The sequence below is a fragment of the Trichechus manatus genome, unplaced genomic scaffold (assembly GCF_000243295.1).
Source record: "Trichechus manatus latirostris isolate Lorelei unplaced genomic scaffold, TriManLat1.0 scaffold00023, whole genome shotgun sequence".
Classification (NCBI taxonomy): domain Eukaryota; kingdom Metazoa; phylum Chordata; class Mammalia; order Sirenia; family Trichechidae; genus Trichechus; species Trichechus manatus.
This window is the reverse complement of record NW_004443959.1, coordinates 15,531,427-15,553,923: the sequence shown is the minus strand read 5'-3', so window position 1 is coordinate 15,553,923 and position 22,497 is coordinate 15,531,427.

Here is a 22,497-nt window from a genome sequence, read left to right as displayed (position 1 = left end):
AAAAAGCAATTAACCCACAAACCTGAAACGAACCCTAGTTCTGGCCAAGATTAATCAGAAAAAAAAATTTTTTCAAATGAAATCCTAAAATATTTTCTTTTATCAATGGCTTGAGGACTTACTCAGAATTTTAAGAGTCAATGTGGTTATTTCATTCTTGCGTATAGAGTCCTCGAGTTTATAAAGCAACCCCCCTTATGCAAACTTACTTACTTATCATAGTACATAGTACAGACGTAAGTACTATCTGAATTTTATAGATTAGACAAGTAAATTTCTGAAATTAAATAACTTGGTTGAGTCAGTGGAAAAGTAACATCTCGAGGCCCTTTGATTCCAAGCTCTGTGCCTTCCTGACTACAAGTTTTCCAGTTTTGAAATATACAATGGCTCTCAGTGGTTTATTATTACTCTTTTTGACTAAATATTTTTACTCTTAGAGTGCAGATATCATGCTTGTTTTTTGTTTTCCCCACTAATATCATTTTGTCTTCCACCCATATTTTAAAGACACATTCTCTCTGGTTCACATTTATACATTTCTGTGTCTCATATACTACCCAAAATTATAATGATGTGTACTTCAGTTTAATGAAGGCATAAAGTTGAAAGGAAAAGATACTTTGTAATCATAAAATTACCTTTCTGATAAACACAGATTTTAGTAATTATCCTATGAATTTAAAAGCTTCGCCTCTTTTGGTTTGAATAATTTATTCCCTTTGAGGTCATCTTTTACGCTGTAAGTGACCAATCTGTTAAATGAAAAAATGCATGCAGATCTAAGAAAGAAACACTATTTGATAATGCCTTTTCTCTCTACGAGCACTTCATTCAATTATCACACATCTAGGGCTGAAATTCAGTGTCCCTTAAACTAGTTGATGACAGGCTTTAAAGTCTCTGCTACATGGTACATGCTTATTTCTGAAAGAAAATCACAGAATATTGTTGCTGAAAGGAAGCTTAAGTGTTACTAGGTTGACGCTGTCCATTTTATTGGTCAAGAGACTGAAGCCATGCGGGAAGGCTTGACTTGGAATCACGCAGCCTGCACACTGAGAGGCACTCTTGTCAGCGTCACTAACCAGCTAGAAGGCTGACCTTGAGCAAGTCATTTGATTTGCCAACTATAAAATCAAGGAATTGTTAGCGCTGTTATTTTTCAGAACAGGAGGTGAGATACGGCTGCTTGGTGTCGGGGGTCAATCCCAACCTAATCCCACTGCCTTCGAGTCGATTCTGACTCAGGGAGACCCTGGAGGCTACCCATTCCATGCCCAGCCTTTCCCTGATTTAAGAAGAAACTTGGTAACTGTCGAAGATTACCAAAATGTCAGAAACAGTAAAAAACAAATAAATTGGGAAACACAGAATTCATCCAAAAATTTCATAGACTTCCTTAGTAAAGTCTCTCCATGACCAATACACCTGCCAGTTCTAATTCTCCACTCCCTAATATTTGAAGTACAAGGGGTTACAAGCTGAGCTTTACAGGAATACTCTACGGAGTTTGTTTCCTCTGGGAACCAAACTATGTGAGAGAAATATCAGTATTTAAAAATCATTTCAAAAAATGTGGAACCATACTAAATAATATAGCATTTGGGGATCTTTGGAGTCAGACTGTCTGGATTCAAAGCAATTTCTCTTCTGCTAGCTGCGTGACTCAGGGCAGACTCTTTAGCCCTTCAAGCCTAGTTCCTTCTCTCATAAGATGGAGGCATTATAAGTTCTTATGTGACTGCTTCTTCTAAGGATCAAAATTTTAGGCATTTGCTTGGCATATAAAAAGCCCTCAATATTACAATAATGCTTATACATTAGTTCTGTAGATAATCATTCATTAAGCCTGAATGGGTTATTACTTTGAGTGCCCCATCCTTTACGATCCAGGTATGTAAAGTTGTTATATTTTGGGGGGACACGTTAAGGAATCATTGAGACACCACGGCCCATTCAAACACCGTGTCTCATTCCGGCAGCTTCAGCTTTTCAGTTACTTGTTTGCTTTCTCTATACCTAAGGTTAACCTGCCACCCATGATTGTGATGAATTGTTATAGCGAATGAAGTGTTTTTCTTTTTTGATCATTAGTTAGGCATCTTAAACAAATATTTCTTTACCAGACTCTGAGTCTGGTCAACCTTGACCCTCTTTGATAAGGTATCAGATGCCACCATCTCTAAGTCTCAGCTCTCCGCCTTGAAAGGGGATCAGCTTCACTAGTTAGATTACAGATTGTCATCCTTTCTATCTGTGGGTCTATGAGGGAAATATGTATTTCTAAACTCTCTAAAAGCAGTTTTCACTTTCTATTCTATTGTGAGTCAAAAGGAGAAATAAATTAGATCCCTTTAGTTTTGATGATTTAAAAATGATACATTTTCTAAATGCATTTTTTATATTATAGGAGATGTTTTTATCTTTTTAAATGTTGAAACATATTTTCTTTCTGGTCTAATTTGACAAGCTTAATATATACGCAAGTACATGTTCCACTTTACAAATCTTATTCTAAGTAAGGGGGACCATCATATATTTGCTCTACAAAGTCCTTTTTTTGGATCTAGCTCTGGGACTTGTTAGCTTTGTAGCTGTGGCCAAGTCACTCAAGTTCTCAGAATCTCAATTTCCACTTTGTGAAATAGTTTCTTCCTTATGTTTATTGAAGTGTAGTGGAGAGTTGTCTGTTTTACCTAATCAGAGTCTATGAAGAACTTTCAGTTGTAAAATTAAACAGAATGTGTTTTAGGGTTCTCTTTCTCTCTCTATGTAACACTATCACTATATATATCTATAGCCCTGGTGGCACAGTGGTTAACAGCTCAGCTGCAAATCAAGAGGACTGCAGTTTGAATCCACCAGCTGCTCCTTGGAAACCCCATGGGGCAGTTCTACTCTGTCCCACAGGCTCACTATGAGTCAGAATCGCCTCGACAGCAATGAGTTTATATATATGTTGTTGTTAAATGCTATCAAGCTGGCTCCAACTCATGGCAATCCCATGCATAACAGAACAAAATGTTGTCCCATCCTACACCATTCTCACCAATGTTACTATGTTTGAGCCCACTGTTGCAGCCATTGTGTCAATCATTCTCGTTGAATGTCTTCCTCTTTTTCACTGATCCTTTACTTTACCAAGCATGATGTCCTTCTCCAGGGACTGGTCCCTCCTGATAACATGTCCAAAGTAAGGGATATAAAGTCTCACCATCCTTGCTTCTAAGGAACATTGTGGCTGGATTTCTTCCAAGACAGATTTGTTCGCGTTTCTGGCAGTCTATAGTATACTTAATATTCTTCACCAATATCGTAACTCAAATGCATCAATTCTTCTTTGGTCTTCCTTTTTAATTGTCCAGCCTTCACATCCATTTGAGGCCATTGAAAATACTTTGTATGGCTTGAGCCAGGCACACTTTAGTCATCAAAGTGACATCTTTGCTTTTTAAAATCTCAAATAGATATTTTGCAGCAGATTTTCACAATGCAACACATCATTTTTATTTATTTATTTATTTATTTCATTGTACTTCAGGCGAAGGCTTACAGAACAAATAGTTTCTCATGAAACAGAAGTACACATGTTGTTTTATGACATTGGTTAACAACCCCACAACATATCAACCCTCTAACTTCTCAACCTTTTTTTTTGGTGAAAATACACATAGCCAAAGATACACCATTTCAAAAATTTCTACATGCACAGTTCAGTGACATTGACTACGCTCTTCGAATTGTGCTGTTATTCTCACTTAAGATGAAGGTTTACAGAACAAAATAGTTTCTCATTTAAGTTACTACAAATGTTGCCCTATGACAATGGTTAACAATCTCACAACACATCAACAATATCCTTACTCAACTTTGGGTTCCCTATCACCAGCTTCCTTGTCCCCTTCTGCTTTCTGGCCCTTGTCACTGGACTCCTGTACCTCGTTAGTCTCATTTGGTTTTACGGGGCTGTCCACTCCCAGGCTGAACAGTGAACCTCGGAGGTAACTTCACCACTGAGCTAAAAGGGTGTCTGGGGGCCATACTCTCGGGGTTTCTCCAGTCTCCTTTAGACCAGTAAATCTGGTCTTTTTTTTTGGCAACACATCATTTGATTTCTTGCTGCTGCTTCCACGGGCACTGACTGTGGATCCAAGTAAAATGAAATCCTTGACAACTTCTATCTTTTCTCTGTTTATCATGATGTTGCTTATTGGTCCAGTTGTGAGAATTTTTGTTCTCTTTATGTTGAAGTGTAAACCACACGGAAGGCTATAGACTGATATTCTTCAGTAAGTGCTGCATGTTGTCTTCACTTTCAGTAAGCAAAGTTGTGTCATCTGCATATCTCCGGATGCTAAGAAGTCTTCCTCCAATCCTAATGCTGCATTCTTCTCCATATAGTCCAGCTTCTTGGATTACTTGCTCAGCCTACAGATTGACTAAGTACGGTGAAAAGATACAACTTTCGTGTACACCTTTTTCAGTTTTAAACCACTCAGTATCTCCTTGTTCTGTTTGAACAACTGTCTCTTATGTACAGGTTCCACGTGAGCAGAATGAAGTGTTCTGGAATTATCATTCTTCCCAATGTTATCCATAATTCACACAGTCAAATGCCACTGTGTTGTCAATAAAACATAGGCAAACATCTTTCTGGTATTCTCTGCTGTCAGCCAAGAACCATCTGACAGCAGCAATGATATCCCTCATTCCAGGTCCTCTTCTGAATTCAGTTGGCTTTAATTTTTGACACTTCCCTCTTGATGTATGATTGTAGCTGTTTTTGAATTGTCTTCAGCAAAATTTTACTTGCATGTGACATTAATGATATTATTTGATAATTTCTGCATTCTGTTGGATCTTTCTTTGGAATGGGCATAAATATGGATCTCTTCCAGTCGATTGGCCAGATAGCTGTCTTCCAAATTTCTTGACATAGATGAACATTGCATTTGTTTGTTGAAGCATCTCGGTTGGTATTTAGTCAATTCCTGGAGTCTTGTTATTTGCCAATGCTTTCAGTGCAGCTTGGACTTCTTCCTTCATTTCCATTGGTTATTGATCATATGCTACCTCCTGAAATGGTTGAAGGCTGACCGATACTTTTTGGTACGGTAATTCTATGTATTCTCTTTCTATCTTTATTTGATGCTTCCTGAGTCTTTCAATTTTTTGTCCATAGAATCCTTCAGTATTGCTGCGTGAGGCTTGAATTTTTTCTTCAGTTCTTATAGCTTGAGAATTGCCTAGTGTGTTCTTCCCTTTTGGCTTTCCAGCTCCAGGTCTTTGCACATTTCATTATACTGCTTTACCTTTTTTCTGAAGCCACCCTTTGAAATTTTCTGTTCAACTCTTTTACTTCATTATTTCTTCCATTTGCTTTAGCTACTCTGTGCTCAAGAGCAAGTTTCAGAGTCTCTTCTGGCATCCGTTTTTGTCTTTTCTTTCCTTCTTGTCTTTTTAATGACCTTTTGTTTCCTTTAGGTATGATGTCATTGATGTTATCTCACACCTCCTCTCGTTTTGGTCATTAATTTTCAGTGCGTCAAATCTATTGTTTACATGGTCTCTAAATTCTGGCCGGATATATTCAGGGTTGTACTTTCGGTCTCACGGATTTGTTTTAATTTTCTTCGGCTGCAACTTGAACTTGTATATGGGCAATTGAAGGTATGTTTCACAGTTGGCCCCTGGCCTTGTTCTGACTGATGAGTCTGAACTTCTCCATTATCTCTTTCCACAGATGTAGTTGATTTGATTCCTGTGTATTCTATCTGACAAGTTCCACATGTACAGTCTTTGAAAAATATTATTTCCTTTAAATAAGATGCTTGTCTTGCAGAATTGTGTCATGCAATTTTCGGAGTCGTTTCTATCACCAAGGCTGTATTTTCCAATTAATGATCCTTCTTCTTTGTTTCCAACTTTCGCATTCTAATCATCAGTAATTATCAATGCATCATGACTGCATGTTTGATCAATTTCAGAATGTAGCAGTTAATAAATATCTAATTTTTTAATCTTTGGAGTTTGTGGTTATGGTGCAGTGAATTGCTTTTATGTGGCCTTTCTAGCCATGGTCTCTTAACTCTCACAAAATGATTGGCTGGGGGTATGCAAATAAACTGTGTAACTCTTGCACGGGCTGGACAGACTACACAAATAAGGTGCATGTGGCCTACCAAGGAGATTGGTCAGTTGTGCTATCCTGCTAGGCTTAGAAAAGCCTATCTCACAGAGGTTGATGGGGACTTCACTACCAGCAAGAAGAAGAGCTGGGAGCGGAATATTCCTCTGGATCCAGGGTCCCTGTACTGAGAACCTCCTAGACCCAGGAGATAGAGCTAGAGCTGTAACACTGGAGGTGGCACAAGACAGCAGTGGCACTAGATGGCAGCAGCATGAGACGGCAGCAGCATGAGATGGCTGCAGCATGGGACCTGCAGATGGCTGCAGTGGGCTTGCTGATCCACAGACTGAGAGAGCTCAGCAATTATTTGTTTCCTTTGCTTGGACACATGAATATTTTCTAGTAAATCAGGGAGTATATTACCAATCTTGTGAACATTTGTTTACTGATAATGTGCTATGAATCATGTCCAGAGAGAAATAAACCTTATCATACTGGAATCCTGGAAAAGAAACTGCTTAGGTTGTTTTATTAACCTCGAATGTAAAACATTTACATATATTGGTTCTTTTATTTATTATGGATAGCTCTGTTACTTTTCTAAAAGTAAGCCTTGAACATAGTAAAGAATTTAATAATTCAGAAGCATAAAAGGAAGGAGGAGCATCTAATCAAGGGAAAAGCAATAGATAATTTTACTGAACCTCTTTCCAGATGTGATTCTCTGTTTTTATACACATTTAGATTATATTTACATTATTTTGTATAACTTCTTCACATCAGCATTCCTTCAGTCAACAGACATTGAAAAGAATCCCAATTATGATGGTCAGTTGCACAAATCTCTGAAGCTGTAAGTGTGAACTAGACATTTTATCCAGTCTAGTGTGATTTCCACCACTTATCTGTCAGTTTATCGTACTGTGGTGGCTTGCATGTTGCTGTGATGCTGGAAGCTACGCCGCCTGTATTTCAAATACGAACAGGGTCATTCATGGTGGACAGGTTTCAGCAGAGCTTCCAGGCTAAGACAGACTAGGAGGAAGGATCTGGTGGTCTACTTCTGAAAAAAATTAGCCAGTGAAAACCTTATGAATAGCAGTGTAACACTGTCTGGTATAACGCTGGAAGATGAACCCCTCAGATTGGAAGGCACTCAAAATATGTGTGGGGAAGATCTGCCTCCTCGAAGTACAGTTGACCTTAAGGATACAGATGGAATCAAAATTTTGGGAACTTCATTTGTTGATGTGGCATGACTCCAAATGAGAAGAAACAGCTACAAACATCTATTAATACTCAGAACGTGGAACGTACAAACTATGAATCTAGGAAAACTTGAACTTGTCAAAAATGAAACGGAACACAAAAAGATCGATATCCTAGGCATTAGTGAGTTGAAATGGACTGCTATTGGCCATTTGAACTGGACAATCGTGTAGTCTACTATGCTGGGAATGACAAGTTGAAGAGGAATGGCATCGCATTCATCATCAAAAGAAACTTTCAAGATCTATCCTAAAGTACAATGCTATCAGTGATAGAATAATATCCATAGGCCTACAAAGAAGACCAGTTAATATGACTATTATTCAAATTCACTCACCAACCACTAAGGCCAAAGATGAAGAAACTGCAGAGTTTCACCAACTTCTGCAGTCTGAAATTGATCAACATTCAGACAAGATAGATCGATAATTACTGATGACTGGAATGCAAAAGTTGGAAACAAAGAAGAAGGATCATTAGTTGGAAAATATGGCCTTGATGATAGAAATGATGCTGGAGGTCACAGGACAGAATTTTGCAACACCATTGACTTATTTATTGAAAATGCTCTTGGTCAACAACATAAGCAGTAACTATACATGTGGAACTCGCCAAGTGGACTACATCAGAATCAAATCGAATACATTTGTGGAAAAAGAGGATGGAGAAGCTCAATATCATCAGTCAGAACAAGGCCAGGGGCCGACTGTGGAAAAGACCATCAATTACTCCTATGCAAGTTCAAGCTGAAGCTGAAGAAAGTTAGAGCAAGTCCACAAGAGCCAAAATACTACCTCAAGTATATCCCACCTGAATTTAGACACCATCTCAAGAATAGATTTGATGCATAGAACACTAATGACCGAAGGCCAGACTAGTTGTGGGATGACATCAAGGACATCATACATGAAGAAAGCAAAAGATCATTAAAAAGACAGGAAAGAAAGAAAAGACCAAAATGATGTCAGAAGAGACTCTGAAACTTGCTCAAGTACGTACAGTAGCTAAAATGAATGGAAGAAATGATCATGTAAAAGAGCTGAACAGAAGATTTCAAAGAATGGCTCGAGAAGACAAAGTGAAGTATTACAACCAAATGTGCAAAGACTTGGAGTTAGAAAACCAAAAGGAAGAACAAGCTCAGCATTTCTCAAGCTTTAACAATTGAAGAAAAAATTCAAGACCTGAGTTGTAATCTTGAAGAATTCTATGGGGAAAATACTGAATGATGTAGGAGGCATCAAAAGAAGATAGAAGGAATACACAGTGTCACTGTCCAAAAAGAACTGTCAATGTCCAACCATTTCAGTAGGTAGCATATGATCAAGAACCGATGGTAGTGAAGGAAGAAGTCCAAGCTGCACTGAAGACATTGGTGAAAAACAAGGATTCATGAACTGACAGAATACCAGTTGAGATATTTCAACAAATGGATTCAGTGCTGGAGGTGCTCACTCTTCTATGCCAAGAAATTTAGAGGGCAGCTATCTGGCCAATCAACTGGAAAAGATCCATGTATGTGCCCATTCCAAAGAAAGGGGATTGCACAGAATGGGGAAATTATCGAACAATATCATTGATATCATACACAAGTAAAATTTTGCAGAAGATCCTTCAAAAGTGACACGGACAGGGAACTGCCAGAACTTCAAGCCAGATTCAGAAGTGGATGTGGAACGATGGATATCATTACTGATGTCAGATTGATCTTGGCTGAAGGTAAAGCAGAAAATACCAGAAAGATGTCTACCTGCGTTTTATTGACTATGCAAAGGAATTCGACTGTGTGGATCATAACAAATTATGGATAACATTGCAAAGAATGGGAATTCCAGAACACTTAATTGTGCTCATGAGGAACCTTTACATAGATTAAGAGTCAGTCGTTTGAACAGAACAAGGGGATACTGCGTGGTTTAAAATCAGGAAATTTATGCGTCAGGGTTGTATGCTTTTCCCATATTTATTCAATCTATTTGCTGAGCAAACAGTCTGAGAACTTGGACTATATGAAGAAGAATGGGGCATCAGGATTGGAGGAAGAATCATTTAACAATCTGTGGTATGCAGATGACACAACCTTGCTTGCTGAAAGTGAATAGGAATTTAAGCACTTATTGATAAAGATTAAAGACTACAGCCTTCAGTACGGATTGCATCTCAACATAAACAAAACAAAAATTCTCACGACTGGACCAATAAACATCATGACCAATGGAGAAAATGTTGTCAAGGAGTTCATTTTACTTGGATCTATAATCAAAACCAACGGAAGCAACGGTGAAGAAAAACAACGTATTTCATTCATCAAATCTTCTGCAAAAGACCCCTTCAAAGTGTTCAAAAGCAAAGGTGTCACTTTGAGGACTAAGATCTGCATGACCCAAGCCATAGTATTTTCAATTGCCTCATAGGCATGTGAACAATGGACAATAAATAAGGAAGATAGAAGAAGGGTTGATGCCTTTGAACTAAGGTGCTGGTGAAGAATATTGAATATACAATGGACTGTCAGAAGAACAAACAAATCTATCTTGGAAGAAGTACAGACAGAATGCTCCTTAGAAGTGAGAATGGCGAGACTTCTAATGTACTTTGGACATGTTATCAGGAGGTTCCAGTCCCTGGAGAAGGACATCATCCTTGATAAAAGTAGAAGGTCACTAAAAAAGAGAAAGATCCTAAATGAGATGGATTGACACAGTGGCTGTAACACTGGGCTAAAGCATAACAATGACTGTGAGGATGACACAGAACTGGGCAGTGTTTCCTTCTGTTGTACATAGGGTTGCTATGAGTTGGAACCAGCTGGACAGCACCTAACAACCACAACAGTGGGATTTAGGAAGACAAATGGTGACAAATATGATCAGAAGTATGGTAGAAGCATATAGCTTTCTAACTTTTAGGAATGCACTTGATCACTCACTCAGCTTTCAGTAACTGACAAATGGAAATTGAAAATTACCTAAATTTCTACACACTTTAAAACACTGTTTTTTGATGTTCAGGTAGATGTCTGATAAACAGTTCATTGCAAGTTAAAATATATATATATATATATATATATATATAAAGAAAAATAATGGACTTTCTCTTTTTTTCAGTCTTCTAACTGATGTTGCGTTTCTAAGGGACCAAGAAAAATAATGAGAAATGTAATAGACCCTGACCTGACTGTTAACAATAAACACTTCCAGTAGTGTTAAGTGGATGCTAAATATATAAAGCTAATTATTTGGTGAACTGGTGGCCTTCAGAGTTTAAACTGTAGTTTATCTTCTGCCCACTCTCTGTTTCAGTAACAATTCTCCAAGCAACGTAATCTAAAAGTAGCAACATCTGTAGAGACTGTTCTGGTACAGTGAGTCCCTGGATATCTTTTTGGGGGACTTGAATGATGTTGCTAATTATGCCAAGTGTCTACTTCCTTTGCTTGTGTTGACCTGATTAATGTATGGTTCTTCACTGTAACATCTCAGTGGGGTGTCTTTTAGAACAGGAAAGACCTCAGTGGATTTGTCCATAGAAGAGGCAGTGCTGAAATGTTTATACCAACTGAGGGATAGTCCTGAAAGCTTCCCTTGGCCCAGAGAGCTGCCTGAACCAGATTTCTTCACGTTCAGGTTTATTTCCTGGCACCACTGACCTGATGTGGGACTCCAAACAGAGTAATTAAAGTGAGTTCTGGATCTCTGTATGGCAATAGCTGGGTTGATTCTCAAAGTCTGATGGCTATCAAGAGGGACGGGAAAATACAAAGAGAGTAAATTAATTCACACACTAATGAATTTTTTAATTAGTATTTAAAAATCCAAACTTCAGCAGTGTATTTCCCTGTAGGGAATGGTATAGAATGATCCAGGTAATTAGGGGGAGTGAAGATATTAAAACAAACTTATGGATATAATGCTATAAAAGATGTTTGAAGGTCAATGGTGGCAATCAGACTCAGGATATGAAGCTATTAAGAGAGAACACAGGTTTGATATTGCTGTGTTTCCCCGAAAAGAGGTAAGAAAGACCACTAAATTTAAAATAAAGGATTAAATGATAGAATAAAGATATATTCCTGAAAGGGTATTAAAATGGTCTTTGAATATAAATTGGCCATTATTAATATTTTTAATTTGCTGTATGTTATAAATCATACTTTTAATGTATAATTTCCTAATAAAACTGAAAAGTTAAGCTAATATTTTCAGGATAATTATTATAGTTTTCTCTAGGTGTGATGATGATGATATACATAATAGTGCTTTAAAGAAATAATAAAGCCATTTTTTGCCATTCATTCATCTTATATAGCTATGACTATAAATGCCCTGTATACCAACAAGACGAAATGAAATGCTAGATAATATGCATCATGATAGCGATTTTGACTATTTTCTTTTCCAAGACATTATTTTTTAAATCTCAAAATTAAAATATCTACATATGCATACCTTCCAGATTTAACTATCAAAAGCTAAAAATACAGGGTTCAGAAAATAAATTTTAAAAATTCAAGATACTAGGAAACCATTTTGGCATCTTACGTCAGTTCCAATTGCAGGAGGTTACTGCTGCCAAGATGGTGTCCACGGTTTTAACTGAAGTGTGTATTGGTCATAGGTGACCACTGAGGCAAGAGACAAGCCCTCAAATAGATTCTTGAGCCTGCTTATTGTAATATTACCATTGTTAATATTCTTTCACCCTCAATGAAGAATGCCTAGGTGCTCTCCTTGATTTTCATCTTTGCCTACCAGAATCTGTCCTGCATCCTATTATCAAACCCATATTTTAAAATACCATTTACATGATGCCATTCTGCTGCTGAAAATAAAACTTCATTAGCATATGGGCTACACCGCAACATTTTTTTGCTTCTCATACGAGCTTTTAATGATCTCAGCAATCTAAATATCTAATTTAAGTTCTGACTACTCCCTCACTGATGCAGTTGAGAGCAATACAGCTGGAATGTCCAATTCCCAGATCGTCACTTCTTAGTAGAGTGAATTTGGGCCTATCATTTGGAGATGTCAGCTGGGTCCTCTGCTCCTGCCCATGCCAAGTGGAAGTCAAACATGAGCTTCCCAGGACTTTCCCTTACCCCAGAGGAGCCTCTCACTGCTCACACTGGTCACGGGCAATGATCTCCTTCAACCTCTTCTATGACTCTTTTGAAACCGATCAGATCCTACAGCACATTTTTTTCTTCTTTTACTGTTAATTCTTCTTCTTATTTTTTTTATTGTACTTTAGATGAAGGTTTACAGAACAAGTAATTTCTCATTAAACAGCTAATACACCACATACTGTTTTATGACAATGGTTAACAACCCTATGACATGTTGATACCCTCCCATCTCGACCCTGGGTTCCCTATTACCAGCTTTCCTGTCCCCTCTTGCCTTCTAGTCGTTGTCCCTGGACTGTTGTGCCCCATTAGTCTCGTTTTGTTTTCTGGGGCTGTCTAATCTTTGGCTGAAGGGTGAACTTCGGGAGTGACTTCATTACTGAGCTAAAAAGGTGTCCAGGGGCCATACTCTCGGGGTTTCTCCAGTCTCTGTCAGGCCAGTAAGTCTGGTCATTTTTTGTGAGTTAGAATTTTGTTGTACATTTTTCTCCAGCTCCTTCTGGAAGCTTATGTCGTAATCCCTTTCAGAGCAGTCAGTGGTGGTAGCCGGGCACCATCGAGTTGTGCTGGACTCATTCTGGTGGAGGCCGTGGTAGTTGTGGTCCATAAGTCCTTTGGACTCATCTTTCCCTTGTATCCTGTTTTCTTCATTCTCCTTTGCTCCCGAAGGGGTGAGACCAGTGGAGTACCTTAGATGGCCGCTCGCAGGCTTTTAAGACCCCAGACGTACAGCACATTTTCATCATTTGTACTTTTACCTCGTTACATATTGCAGGTTTTAACGATAGGGGTTTTGTCTTAAATTTTTTTTTTGCTCCTATATAGCATATATCATAATGACTCGCACATATTCAATTATTGATTAACTAAAATTAATTCACATCAATTTTTCATTGATTTGTTTTCTTTTTTTTGGTAGGATCTAGGAATACGTGCAGAAGGGCAGTTCTCTGTAAACATTTCCACAAATGTCCTGTAAGAGCTAAATCCTATTTTAAGAAAAGGCATTATTTGTGTATAGTAGAACGATGGAACACGTTCAATCTTCACCCTGAGTCACGGGTCTACTCGACGGCAGCCAACAAAAACAACCATTCCATGTACATAACATAGACCCTGACAAACAGAAGTCCAATTAAAAAACAAAAAACTTGATCAAGGTCAGATGACTTATATGCGGCAAGCAAAATTTGAATCATGATCATATGACCCTAAAATCCATTCAATTTCTTAACTACACTATTTTTCATTAAGAAATACTTTCAAGGTTTCTGTTGAGGATAAGTCAGAAAAATTGGGATAATCATTCCCTCAATCATGAAACAACTTGATAGCGTAAATTACAAATAGTTCTGATAACATCATAAAACACCATGTAGAAAAAATATTGCAAGACAAATAAAATTTATCTTTGTATTACTTCTGATATCACTTCTTTAAAAGAGTATGTCTGTGTCTTGTGATGACCTTATTTCTCTTTTGTAATTTATCCTTAGGACAATATTTTATTTCATAAATAGTTTCAGAACCCTTTCCATTGCTGAAAGAAGAGGAAGAAGTAAGAAATCACCACTGATAGATTTTCCCTGTAGTGTAAAGAATCCCTGGGTGGTGCAAATAGTTAAGGTGCTCAGGCCCTAGTTGAAAGGTTGGCGGTTGGAGTCCACAAAGTGGCACCTCGAAAGAAAAGCCTGGTAATCTATTTCCAAAAAATCAGCCATTGAAAACCCTGTGGAGCACAGTTCTACTCTGACACACATGTGGTTGCCCTGAGTCTGAATCAGCTCGATAGCAACTTGTAGATAGTAGTATAAATCTTCAGAGAAACCTGTTTTCAGTGTGTGAATCTGATCTCCAAAAGGCCTGTGTGCTGCACACACATACACGACATAAGGTAAATCCCATCTCATGGGAGCTAAGTTTAAAACGGAAAGCTATCACATGAGACAAGTTTTCACTTTCTTATTCTGCTGAACATTTTCAGACCCCACACCTTTTTATCTTTATATGTTTTGAATTTCCTTCACAGTAAATGTAGGAAATCTCTCTTCAGTAAATTTGAGCTGGGTAATTTAACTGAATGACACTTAATCCATGTTTTAAAGTAATTAAAGCAAGAAATAGAAAGCAGAAAAATCATACCTTCCAGTCCACAGTCGAAAATTAATTTTGACTCTGTAGATGTAGAAGTAAATTCACCAATAAAATGGACTAGGCTTGATGCCAGGACAAATCCTTGCTACTGACACCACTTCCTGTGAATTAAAATATTATCTTAAATTATTTATGCAGTTTTATTTTTGGAAATTAATCTACAGGACAGCATCTAAAACCTAAATAGGAAGAGAAAGGTTCTAAGCAAATTACAAATACTAATAGTTACTATATCTTTGTATCACTGTAGATATCATTAGTTCTTCTGTTTAAAAATATATATAATTTTATTTGAAGTATCTTATTAATACATCGAAAATTCAACTCACAAAATTATTTGAAGTAAATAATTTGAGACAATTAGTATGTGTAGACACTGTTGTTGTTATGTGCCGTCGAGTTGGTATCGACTCATAGCAACCCCATGTGACAAAGCAGAACTGCCGCATAGGGTTTTCTAGGCTGTAATCTTTACCAGAGCATGTCACCAGGTCTTTCTCTAGCGGAGCCACTGGGTGGGTTCGAAACTCCAAACTTTCAAATCTCAGCAGCTGAGGGCTTAACTGTCACGCACCAGGGCTCCTGCTTTTGATACTACAGTCATGCACCGCATAACATCCGTTCAGGCAACGTCTGACTGGATCTACCTCTGTGGTCCCATAAGATTATAACAGAATTCAGAAATTCCCCATCAGAGAACAGGACATAGTGGACATAACCGGATGTAATGAATGCAACAGCTTCCCTCACGAAACACGTGTATCTCATGTCTCTTGTACACAAAGCAATTTTGCTGCCTATTGTATAAAGGTACAGTACATATATAACTTACAATACATATGTCTTGATACCTCATTGCTTTCAAGTTGATTCGGACCCATAGCGACCCTATAGGACAGAGTAGAACTGCCCCATAGGGTTTCCAAGGAGCACCGGGTGGATTCGAACTGCCGATCTTTTGCTTAGCAGCTGTAGCTCTTAACCACCACGCCACCAGGGTTGTTGCTGATAGTCACAATAAATGCCTACGTTACTGGCTTAGGAATGTAATGTAATGTACTTTCTCTCCTTATTTTAATGTGAAATTTCCCTACCTACAAATAAAAAGTTTATTGTGTGTAACAGTGGATGCTTTGACTTGTAGGCAGCAGCAATGTATAATATGGTCTTCACACAAAGTCTAAATCACGTAACATCCTATTTCACAGAATGTATCATGGACATTAAGCGATGCATGACTGTGTAAGAACTGCAAAAGCCTACAGTAAACACGACCTTTTATACAAAGTATTTCCTTTCTGTTCTTTCATGAAATTATTTATTTATTATACATGCTACTGCCAGAGAAATAGTTTTAAAACTGCATACCTGTTGTATGTGCTAGTTGCATCTTTTAAGGTTTTTGATGAGTCCATGTGTCTTTCTATATTGTTTTGAATACCTTTGCTCAGTATTCAGACTTTTCATAAATTGATTATACCCAATTGGACAGGTTTTTTTCCTATAGTGTTTTAATACATAACTGTACACTCTGAGAAATGAGCATAGTAACCCTTCCTTTCTGTCTTCGTGAGATCATTTTTCCTTACACCATAAGTCTTCCTTTCCATTTAGGTGCATTGAGGATTCCAAACTGCATGCCTAAAGCCTTAAAATGACCCTCATAATGATTTCTGTTTGACTATCATAAGTTTTTATTTTGTTTCACTGAAATTGAACTTTTGGACTGGACAGTTCTCTCTGATATAGCATAGGTGCCCCTACTATCTATTTCCATATAAATTAGACCATGTCACACATTTTTTTTTTTCCTTTTTGCCTAATTGGTCTGTTTGAAAGCATTTGCTTCTGAGAGTCTTGATCAATATCCTATGAAATGCTTGAGGATCAGACATACACTTTCTCCAAGGAAGCTTCGTTGATCCCTTGAGCTCTTTCAATCATTATTTTCCTCTTCTCTTCCACACCCCCATTTATATTTTGTTTCATTATATGTTCTATTACTTTATTCTTGCTAAGTTGTATTGGAACAAGAAATGTTCTTCCAACCTAGGGCCTCCATTCTACTCTCTTATACCGTCACAACCTTGTACCTTTAGTTCCAAACCACTGCCACCACCAGTGGCCGTAGAGTCCGTTCCAACTCACGGCAACTGTGCGTGAGTCACAGGAGTACTCTGATCCATAGGGTTTTCAATGGATGATTTTTCAGAAGCAGATCACCAGGCTTTTCTTCCATAGTGTTTCTGGGTGGACTCTAACTTCTAACCTTTTGGTTAGAAGCCAAGTACATTAATTGACTGGACCACCCAGGGACTCCAAGAGACACTGATATCTTAAAAATGGGTCTATCCAGAAGAGGGTAAGGAATTTTTCAGCAGGAACTTCATCTGGAATTGAATTAAAGTAAGGTGGGGACAGAGTTGTAGTTACAGGTGGGTCATTATCTTTAGAACAAGATCACTGACAGAACACGTGAACATGAATAAAATTTGCCCCATACCCTGCAGAGAGGCCTAGCATTAGCTACCCAGGCTAACAATGCATTTAGTCTAAGGGAATGAGTCAAGGACGATTCTCAAATATATGGATTAGAGGATCATTACATGGGTTTAGGATATGTAACTGGTAGGCACTTGGCTCCCAGGGCTCATTCAAGATCTCCTGACAAAACCAATTACAGATAATAGTTCCTGGTGGTTGGTGCTTGGTGTCTGTATCTTTGCCAGCCTTGGCTAATACAGGTTTAGGTACCCAGTTGGAAAGAGCTTGTAGGTTGAACATATCAGGTATTATGGCTTTTAAGAGGTAAGGAAAGACAGAAACTGGTAAGTTCATAGGTATGGTACAGTGATTAGCATCTTGTAGGTACTAAAAAAGCATTCATATATTGATGGCTTTAATTTTCTCCAATATTCTTTATTAAATTCCATTTGTCCAGCATTTGCTCAGTGTGCTGTTTTTCTAGACAATTCCAGTGTGCTATTTTTCTAGACAATTCCAGATGCCTGGATATAAAGAGAAAAATGACAAAGTCTCTGCAAAGCAAAAACAAAGAGACTTTAATATGGAAGATGGACATGGAAAAAAAAAAAGATCACAGCACAGTGCATTGAGCAAACACTGAGGCACTTTTATAGAAGGAGGGAGGATTCACTTCTATCTGTGTATGTGTTTGTGTGTGTGGTGTGTGTGTATGTTTGTGTGTGTGTCTGCATGTGTGCTGATTTGTAATTAACTCTATCAGAGTGTATGTGTGTTTTGGAAGCTAAACAGAAGGGTGGTGTTGACTGCATAGGATTTTGAAGTCTAAAGAATAGTTTGACAGGCAGATACAGCAGTTTAGAGATAGGAAGTAAATCTGAGAAAGACAGAACATCATATGCAAAGGCACAGAAGCCTAGAAAAAAATAAAGAAGCTGAATGTAGTTTAGTCTTACTGTAAATTTAAGAGCAGGCCAAGAATTTCAGCAGATGAATGGAGATATAGACTGGGAGCCATATGGTACAGGGCTTAAAGAGCCACTGAAGGGCAAGCCTTGATCAGTCTTGAGCTCAGGGAAGGTACTGATGGCAGCGTGAAGGCTAGGAACCTTGAGACTACATACGAGGCAATTACAATAGTGATTTAAACGTGAAACCAACTATGTATTTTCCAAATAAAAAATATCTCGGAGCGTATGCTGCCTAGAGATTTGTGCCCATAATTTTCGACGTTGAGAGTCTGCCTGACTACCTCAGGCAGCATCTATAGAATTACCTACACTGGGAAGAACACATGGATTCATCCTTACAAACACAAATGAGGGTGGAATGAAGGGACGGATTTCCCACATTCCTGCATTTCTGGTAGAAAATATTTGCCACAGAGACCACAGCACTAGCTTGTCATTTTTTTTTCCAGTAATAATAATCATTAATGTATTTTTTTTCCAGAACTATTTTATTTGGATAACTGACTGAAGGAGTCTTGTTTGTAATTAAGATGGAATTCACAGTATGTTGTTACATTCACACTTAAGAGATATATCTCTATATACAGGAATTTGCAAATTAATGTAGACATACATTCTTTCCAAGAACATTTCTCCTCTTCTCCCCAGAGGAAAAAGAAAATAGCTGTCCAACAAGGCACCTCCTTCAAAATAATTTTAATACAAAAGATTTAACTATTTATAAATAAAAAATGTGACTCTTCTGACCCACTGGGTGTCATGGGAGAGAACGTCACTGAACAAAAACAATGAAGACAGTTTGACTTCAGATCCATTATGGAGAGAAGAAAGGCAAATGGACAGACACCAATTACAACAACGCTCATACTTGTGCCCAAATGTCACATTTAGTGAGGCAGCATAATGGGAACACCTTTGCACTTTTTAGAACTTGATGCTTATTACAAAGTTGTAAGGTAGCCTTGGAGTGTTTTTATCCTTGTTTTAAAAATGAGGCAGCTGAAGTCCAGAAACGTCAAGGAAATAGGCCAAATAAAACTCTTTGGTGATGGAAGGGGGACTTATACCAAGGTTCCTGACAATCCTTTTAATTTTCTTGAAACCACATCTACACTGCTTCTGATGGAGGTGATCTGGCCAGAGGAGCCCCTTGCCCCACTGTCTCTTTTTTAGCTGTAATTCCCCTTCACCAATGATTGTACATTGATAACTGCGTTTCTGAAAAAGGGCTCTGGGAAGAAGGCCCTGCATGGTACCAAGTGCCCAAAACCCCATTATCTCTTCCAGGAAAGACTGCTGTAAGAGGAGAAGAGAGCCACTTGGCTTGGCATATTTCAGAAGACGAAGAACATGCCATCTCTGTTCTCCTTCCAGTCTGTTTGAGGTGCCTTGTTACTTGGAAGCATCTAATTCTATGTAAGGCATACAGTTTTTCTAATTTCAAAAGACAGAACACTCCTCCTTTAAAGCCAAAATGATTTCTGTTCTCACTCAATTGAATGAAATTGGCAAAACACTATTTAGGACATTAAAGCCCGTTATAGCTCTTTGAGGAAATATTATCAGGATAGAAGTGACCTAAATCAAGTAACTCTCTGAGGCTAACAGAAAGCTTGAAGTGACTAATAGCATTTCTGGGGAAGAAGCCTTCTAAAGCTGTAGGGAAACACTCCTCCTTCTCGTTTTGGAAGGTACAGCAAATTTTTTTTGGAGCAATATTTCTTGACTATGTGATATTTAATAGAATGACAATATGAACAGTAAAAAGAGAATCAAGGTTTACTGCATCGTTATTGTTCTTGAGATAATAAAAAGTGCTTTTTATAATACATATTACAATAGGTACACTACTGAATTCTGTGATATACTGCAAACTGCACAGCCTTTCTTGAGGGACTTACATAATTCTCAAATATTTAAGTACTCATAAAATAAAATGAAAGAAGACTAACTCCTATCTTTTCTTGATTTTTTTTTAAAGCTCGTTACAAGTTTTCTTAGTATTTAAACTTTATTCATAAAACTCCTTATTTCTTATTTCTGTATCGATGCAACTAGAAGATACACAGGGATATTTCTTTCCCTACTAACAGTATTAACTTTCTGGGGACAAATACTTTGACTTCTTCATTCCCACAATTCATAGTACAATTCCCAGAGTACTGAACATATCTTGGATGTTTATGTATTTATGAATCCTAAACCTAAAATTGCTTTGTTAAGAATTTAAGTAGAGTCTTTGTATTTGTTAGCTTTCGCTGCCTAACCTACCATTGGGAACTTAGTGGCTCACAGCAGCAACTATTTACTTTCTCATGATCTCTGGTTTAGCAATTTGGGCTGGCTCAGCTAAGTGGCTCCTTTTTGCTGGTCACACTTGGGATCACTCATGTGTCTTCTTCATTTAGTGGTTGCTGTTGGCTGTTAGCTTAGTCAGCTCTTCTCCTTTGTGGGGTCTCTCATTCTCAAGCTGGGTAGATAGTGCTTCCCTACATAGCCGTTTCAAGGCACCGCAAGGCAGCAAAAAGTGGAGGCTGCAAGGTCTCTTGAGGCCTAGCCTCTGGGACTCACACAACTATCACTTCTGCCACATTGCATTGGTCACAGCAAGGCACAAGACTGCTCAAATTCAAGGAGTAGGAAAATACTTCTAATTCTTGATGGGAAACTTGCAAAGCATTTGTGGCCATATTTAGTCCAACACAATCTTCATTCTAAATTTGACTTTAAAGCAACTCCTCCAATTTCTTGGTGAAGATCCACTTTATTGGGTTATTTTGAACATATAGATACAGAGGAATTTGGTTCTAGCACTAATGAAGCAGGGGAGTTCTCAGAAATAGTGGTGCTCAGAGGAACTCTTAATGGGGCCAACTGCTGGAAACAAGCCTGGTGAAGACTTAAGTTGTGCACACGTGCGTGCGCGCGCGCACACACACACACATATATATATCTATAAAGCTGAAATGGGGCCTTTGTTTTTTGATCACAGTTTAGGAAGCCAGAAGGAATACCAGTTACCAGTAATTTCAATACTAATTAATGTGTTAATAAATATACATAAGGAAATTTTATTTGCTCTAGTTCAAGTAGAGAAAGACAATGGTGATGTACCTCTTTAATTCTCGATGATATGATTATCATCTTTGAATGCTTACTGGGCACTAGGAACAATGCCGAGCATTTTACATTTATTATTTATTTAATTCAAAACTATATTACAAAAAAAATTACCATCGATTCAATTCCAACTCACAGCGACCTTATGGGACACAGCAGAACTGCCCCATAGGATTTCCAAAGAGCAGCTGGTGGATTTGAACTGCTGACGTTTTGGTTAGCAGTCAAGCTCTTCACCACTGCCAGCAAGGCTCCAAACTATATAATACGTACTATAATTTTCTGGAGCCCTGGTGGCTTAGCGGTTAAGAACTCAGCTGCTAACCAAAAAGTCAGCAGTTCAAATCCACCAGCTGCTCCTTGGAAACTCTATGGGGCAGTTCTACTCTGTCCTATGGGGTCTCTATGAGTCGGAATCAACTTGAAGGAAGATGAGAGAATTGAAATCTGGAGGAGGGTTAAGCGACTTTCTTAAGGTGACCTGTCAGTGATAGCTACAAGGATTGATAAACATAAAATTTCATGTTTTTAGGCAAAAGGCTATATATGTTCATACTACTGAACAGCCATGTTGTTGTTGTTGTTGTTGGGTGCCATCGAGTCAGTTCCAACTCATAGTGACCCTGTAGGACAGAGCAGAACTGCCCCATAGGGTTTCCAAGGAGCAGCTGGTAGATTTGAACTGCCGACCTGTTGGTTAGCAGCTGAGTTCTTAACCACTACACCACCAGGGCTCCATTTGAACAGCCATAGTTAATTTAATTACCTTGGGCCAATGATCCCCTTATCTCCTTGCCTCCCATTTTCTTCCAACTCAATATTATTTTTCTTTCTCACTTCCTTCCTTCTTTCCTCCCCTCTCTGAAAATTAATTTTTTTTTTTTCCTACTTGGTCTTCGTCTCACTTGCTTACCCTCACTCCCACCTCTGTGCTCCTAGCTACTTAGAAAGCAGCGTCCATGCTTGGTTGCCAATATGGTAACTCACAGGAAGAAGGAAAAATTTCATGGAAGTGGCACACCTGCTGTCTAAGTCCTAAGTTCCTATGAAGAACCCCTGTGTCCTTTCTGGTAACTAACCCACCCCTATTTACTTTGCTTGCTTTTTTATTTATTAAAGATTTTTAATTATTTTTTTTCAAGTTGTGCTGACTTCCCCTATATTGTGTCTTGTGCTTGTCTTTCCCTTCACCAAAGTTAACACTTGTCTACTATCTAGTTAGCAATTTCTCTTTTTTG